We start from the raw sequence: 7071 nt of genomic DNA on the forward strand, positions 1-7071 counted from the left end.
GGAATACGAGTCTGGTATATAAAATAAATGCAGTTAAAAGGCTGAATAACCACTTTTTAAGGATATTCCTAAATGACAAGGAAAATATGTCTTCAATATGCATATATCGTGTAATCAATATGCAAATTGGAAGATCACATTATTGTGTATGAAATGGTATGTCTCACATCTATGATGAGGACATAATACCATTAAACAACTATTCTCAACAAGAATTATCATGATTTTCTATGTAAAGTCAAATGATAATGTTTGGATCCACTAACCAGATGGTTAAACTGAGCGAATCTGTTTAAGCCAAGGGAATCTAGTTAGACCGAGAGATAGTTGTCAAATCATCGAGAGGAATGAGCTTTGCCTATTGCTTAACGACGTCATGGTGGACACCCAACCTTGCTGACTGGAGATCCCAAGAACTTGGTTCAATGGGACAACTAAATTTTGATGACCAAATCACTGTGGGGGTAACCCCTGGCCTATTTCTATGATAATGAAACAGTGAGACCCGTAAGGTACGAGGTTAAACTTTATGCTTTTAATGATCTTTGACGAATACAAGGATTTCAAGTTTGAATACATAATATTCAGTTGAGTAAATGCGGGTTACTCTATAAGATAAAGATCACCTATGTAAGAGAGAAGTATGGCCGCTTCAAAGGAGAATTGTAAGGCACAATTCTTTAGAAACTCTTGCAGAACCAGGACGATGTTCCAGGGCCAAAATGGACATAATCATGAGAACTGAATGAGTCAGGAAAGATATAGTGATGAGAATGTCATCGTTTACATAAACGGTCGAACAGTTCAAGGACATCGCATCATACTGTCTACCAGTAAATTCGATATACTTATTCGAGCGAAGGTTCAAGGAGCATTCTCTACCTATCGTATGCTATATCTGACCGCCGGAACTATCACCAAGTCAAGCTCCGCGTCTGTCTGTCTATGTGGTGCGTGCTACTGGACCATCAATCTCATTTGTGAGGGATTGTTGGACAAACTTAGTATTTTAGACTAAGTTGTGAATCATTTTGAGACTCTATATGAGTGAGACACATTATGTGTTAGTGGTGTGTATTTATTGAAATGTATTCTCCTCTTCGAGGGAATTCCAACGCATATTTACACGCTCAAAATGAGTAAAAGGTGAATGAGAACTGATGTTCCAAAGTTTTACCTTTTAATATGAAAAGTGGTTTTGTACCACATCGAGAGTAGCACAAACCTATTCCTTAGTTTTTCTTATAAATACCATGTACCACATGGAAAAGAAATATAAGTCCTTACAAGCCTCTCTTTATAAATAAAGTCTTAGGGCACCAATTTTATTAAGTCGAGGAAATAAGAGTCATCTCTTTCATTCTCGGTCTCTTTAGTCTTTTATTTTGTTAATATTCCGGTGATAGTTCTCGGGCTCAGTTCAAGTTCGCTGAGAGTATATTCGATCTATCGATTATACTAGTATCTCGTTTTATCCTGAGAAGCAGGTCGCTAAACACGGATGGTGCGGGGCGAAACTGCTTTAAGGAGACAGTTTTCTGGACTCGAGATTAAATCCAATCTCTGTTTGTTTTCTCAAACCCTTCTCCTAATTTAATTGTTAATTCTTATATGTTTATGTGATTTAAGAATTAGCAATATTCTTATAAATTAGTTATATATTATATATATATAATAATAATGTTTTTATCGTACAAGATTGATAAGAAGCTCAGCAAAGGACCTATTTACCTTGCAAGTATCATACATCCATATCTTTGTTACCAAGTACCAAACCAGTCTTACTAATAACCAATTTTCAATATTATTTCTCATAAATGGTCACCCTAAATTACTTGTTGGGTATAATTCTAACTACACAACAACAATGGGCAGTTATATATATAATAACAAGAACATGGCAAATAACCAACTAATGAAATAAAACACGAAGGCAATAACAAACTATAAAGACTGTAATTGACAAAGAAAGTAAAGAAAACTTATCTCTTATCGCTTTCCAAATTCTGATAAGAAGAAGAACACAACAGCTGAGTCGCCAAATCCTTCAAGAGGACTTGACTGTTCTTGAAGAGATTATTGCCCCCCACTTAAGCTGTGATGGAATGCAGCAATATCGCTTCCAGGATAAAACAACAACAGATCAATCTGGCCACAGAACCAACAATGATCAACGACGCCTCGCACCTCAGTTTGCCCAAAAAACCTATGCAACTCATATATGTTTACGAGGTAGGCACCGAGACTTGTGTCCTTTTAATCTCAAGTATACCTCTCAATATATAGGCATCTCAAGTTGCTCTTCTTCTATTTTACTCGATGTGGTACACCAAGTAACAAAACAGAAAAAGTAAACAAAATGGTTTTTCCTTATTATTTATATTATATCGTGATTAATTAATATTAATATTACAAAATATATTCAGAGTATGATTAAAATAATCCTTACTCAATATATTTTATATTAATAATTAAATAATCAATATAAATAATTAAACTTGTAATAGAAAAGAAAAATATAAGAGTTCTCACTAGCACTAGGCCACACAATCATTCCACTTATGCTAGTAGTTGTAAACAACACTAACACAAGATGCTATATAAACTCAATATCTTTCTTTTACAATACCAATGTGGGACAAAATCCCCAAAACCCATTTCAAACAAGCAACTTTGTCGCAATATATTCATGGATTCCACTAAGAAAATGTCTTAGATCCAAATATGAAAGTTTAAGTCCTCATGTCAAGGAACAACCTCCAAGTGTTAGTTTCCGGAAATCATATCAAGAACATATATAAAATATGCCTCAAACTTTCCATTTTCTAACAATCCCCCACAAATCCATAATTAAATTGCATACCAGATTTTATCATGACTTGCTTTTCAGAGTCGGTACCCTCCCGGGTTTGAACCCTCCTAAGTCCTCTACTTCGATGGCTACCGGATACAGATGGAATGTTTCACCATGAATCTTTATCCATTGGGTGTAACCACACTCCATAGACGACGATAAGTCAAAGGCTATGGTGCCAATCTACGACTTTGAGACGTTAATGGTCATGTCTCGATCCTGTTCGTCGAATGTTTCGAGGAATAACCCTTTCCTCTAATTGCGACCACACAATTACATTCGCTTAGCTGGGCATCTCCAGAGATGTACTGCTATCATCTCGTCAAACGACTTGACCCCATTCAGAGTTCAAATAACTCTTGCTAACTAGCAGTTCAAGTACCTCTTAAGGTTTATAGGGAATAGACTCAGATACATAAGTATCTAAATGTATATGGTAGAGGTACTACCAATTCATCCTTACAACTTATTATTACCATATTGAATACACTTCGAGGGATCTCCTCTCAGGTGTATTGGGTTCCCGCTGTTGATGAATTATGATGGGTTACCAGTCCAATCCCCAACCTCGACTGAAGGACTATGGCATGCTCAAGCCCTTTAGTCAGCGGATCAGCTATATTATCCTGAGTTCCTATGAACTCTATAGCAATAATCCTATCAGACACAAGACCCCTTATAGACTTTAGTCTAATTTAGATGTGTCTCTTTGTTTTAGCATTATACTTTACACTTCTGACTTTGTCGATAGTTGTACGGCTATCACAATGAACAGAAATGGCAGGAAGCGGCTTGCATACTACAGGTAACATACTCATGAGTCCATGTAACCATTCAGCCTCCGTCCCCGTGGCATCAAGTGCACACAACTCAGCCTCAAAAGTAGACCGAGTAATCAAAGTCTGTCTAGAAGACTTTCAGGACACTGCTCCACCCGCAAGGGTAAACACATATCCAGTCACTCCATTGGAACCAGATTTCTTAGCTATCCAACTTGCATCACTGTACCCCTCGAGTACCCCTGAAAATCTCCGGTAATGCAAGCCAAGGGAAATAGTTCCCTTCAGATATCTAAGAACTCTATCCAGTGCCTCCCAATGAGTCTTGTTTGGACAGCTTGTATATCTAGCCAACTTAGACACAGAATAAGAAATATCTGGCCTAGTCACATTAGCAAGATATTGCAAACTCCCAATAATCTAAGAATACCTTAACTGAGACACAGGAACTCCTGAACTATTCTTGACTAAGGCAACTTTTGAATCATATGGTGTACTAGCGATTCTACAATTTGAATAACCATACTTCTCAAGTATAGATTTCTCTATATAATGAGACTGTGACAAAGTTATTCCATCAGTTGACTGAGCCAACTTGATCCCAAGAATCACACTAGCTTCACCCATATCCTTCATCTCAAAGTGCATCTTCAAGAAACTCTTTGTCTCGTTAATAATCTCAATATTGGTTCCAAACAACAAGATATCATCTACATACAAGCACACGATCACACAATCATTACCTCTAACCTTATAGTAGACACACTTGTCACTTTCATTAACTAAAAAATTCAAAGTCTAAAACAGTTTCATCAAACTTTTTATGCCAGTCTATAGGTGCTTGTTTAAGGCCATAGATGGACTTGACTAGTCTACATACTTTCCTTTCATTACCAGAAACAATAGATCCCTCAGGCTGATCCATATAAATCTCTTCTTCAAGGTCACCATGAAGAAAAGCTGTCTTTACATCCATTTGATGGATGATAAGACCATGTACAGAAGCCAATGCAATAAGCATTCTGATTGTTGTCATTCGGGCAACTGGAGAATATGTATCAAAAAAATCAATGCCTTCCATTTGCCTAAAGCCCTTAGCAACTAGCCTAGCCTTGTACTTATTTATTGAGCCATCAGTGTTTAGCTTCCTCTTGAAGATCCATTTACATCCAATAGTAGAACACCCTGGAGGGAGATCGACTAACTCTCATGTTCCGTTTGAAACAATTGAGTCAATTTCACTCTTTACAGCGCCTTTCCAATGCCTTGACTCTGAAGAATCCTTGGCTTGACGAAAAGTTAAAGGCTCATCCTCGACATTGTAAGTGATAAATTCACTTCCAAAGTCCTTGACTACCTTTGCAAGCTTACTCCTTCTAGGTTCCTCTACTTCGTTAGGAGTAGAGCTACTACCAGGTTCCACCCCCACATTTGTCATCTTTTGCACATAATCAGGAATAGAACTTGATGTGTGAGTGGGATCATCCTCAGAACTACCCAAAGATATACCAGTCTTCATTGGGAATACTTCCTCAAAGAAAGTTACATCACGAAACTCAACTATCGTATTCGCCACAATACCATCTATGTCAGATTTTAATACTAAAAATCTCATAGCAGTTGTGGTTTCAAGATAGCCCAGAAAGATACAATCAACAGTTTTTGGACCCAGTTTCTTTCTCTTGTGTTCAGGGAAAAGCACCTTAGCAAAGCACCCCCACACACGAAGATAACTCAAACTTGTCCTACGCTTTCTCCATAATTCATATGGTGTCTTGTCCATATGTTTCAGAGGGACTCTATTCAGAATATGGCAAGTCGTATTCAGAGCCTCTTCCCACATGTACTTAGGCAACCCAGAATTAATTAGCATACTGTTAATCATGTCTTTTAAAAGTTTTGTTCTTTCGTTCTGCCACCCATTAGACTCAGGTGTGTATGGTGGAGTAACCTCATGAACTATACCATTGCTTGCGCAAAATTTATTAAACAAGGTACTCGTATACTCACCACCTCTATTAGACCGCAAACGTTTAAGTACTTTGCCAGTTTATGTTTCAGCTTCATTTTTATACATAATGAATTTATCTAGTGCTTCATCCTTATGTTTAAGCAAATAAACATAACAATATCTACTACAATCATCTATAAAGGTAATGAAATATGTACAGTGATCCTTAGTCAACACACCACCAAATTCACATATGTCTGAGTGCACTATATCTAACAAGTCTGAACCCCTAACAACATTATGAAAAGGTTTCCTTGTTTGTCTAGCAGTTACACACACTTGACACTTAGATTTCTTATCAATGGCGTACTTTGGAATCAACTCTAAATTCATCATATTCTTTAGAGCACCAAAATTTAAATGACCAAGTCGTAAGTGCCACAAATCAGATGATTCTACACAATTAACAGAAGTTGCAACACTATCATTAATAAAACCACCCAAAACGGGTTCAACATTTATTAAAACAAACCATCAGACAAGTAACCCTTGCCAAAGAATGTACCAGTATGAGTAATAACTACTTTATTACACTTCAAAGAAAGTTCAAAGCCGTTTTTAAAACTAAACAACTTCCACTTATAATATTTCTACGAATAGAGGGAACATGATACACTCTAGTGAGAGATAGAATCCGCCCAGAAGCAAACTTCAGGTCCACGTTTCCTATTCCAAGCACTTGTGCAGCACTAGCATTCCCCATCATCACTGTCACTCCATGACTGTTGATAAGATACAAATCAGCACAAATATGTACATTAGCTCTAGTATCAATCAACCACTCACGTGACAGATAAGTGGAAAGTAGTACAGGGTGGTAAGTAACATATCCGTCATCGGTTCCAGAGGCAACAACCTCACCAATGACCATGTTAGCTACTGGCCCACTTGTGGTTCCAAGTCCAAGCACAGTATTTGCTTGAGCTACCACTCCAGCTTTCTTAGCTTTCTTACTTGGACAGTCCTTGCTCCAATGACCAACCCGTCCACAAGACCAACATGGTTTGTTCGCCTTTGGTTTATTAGCCTTGTTCTTGTCAGATTTAGTGTTAGCCTTCTTAGTGACTACCTTTCTTTTCTGTTCTACAGTCACTACATTTACCTTCAAACTCCCATGTTCCACATGCAACACATGTCCCTATTTGGACTTGTGCTGCTCCCGTACTGAGATGTCCAACATCAAGTTAGTCCATGAGATCTCTCCTTTCTGTCTTTTCAGGGAGAGGGCAAACTCTTCCCAAGACTTAAGGAGCTTTTCAATCACAGACATCACTCGAAACTTCTCAAGCAAGACCATACCGGACTCACCCAAATCATGAACTAACATCTCAAACTCATGAACCTGTTCAGTCATAGATTTTCCATCCACCAGCTTAAAATCAAGAAACCTAGCCACGGAATACTTCTCAAATCCTTGAGAATCAGTA

This window comes from Apium graveolens, chromosome 8 (assembly GCF_009905375.1).
Source record: "Apium graveolens cultivar Ventura chromosome 8, ASM990537v1, whole genome shotgun sequence".
Taxonomy (NCBI): domain Eukaryota; kingdom Viridiplantae; phylum Streptophyta; class Magnoliopsida; order Apiales; family Apiaceae; genus Apium; species Apium graveolens.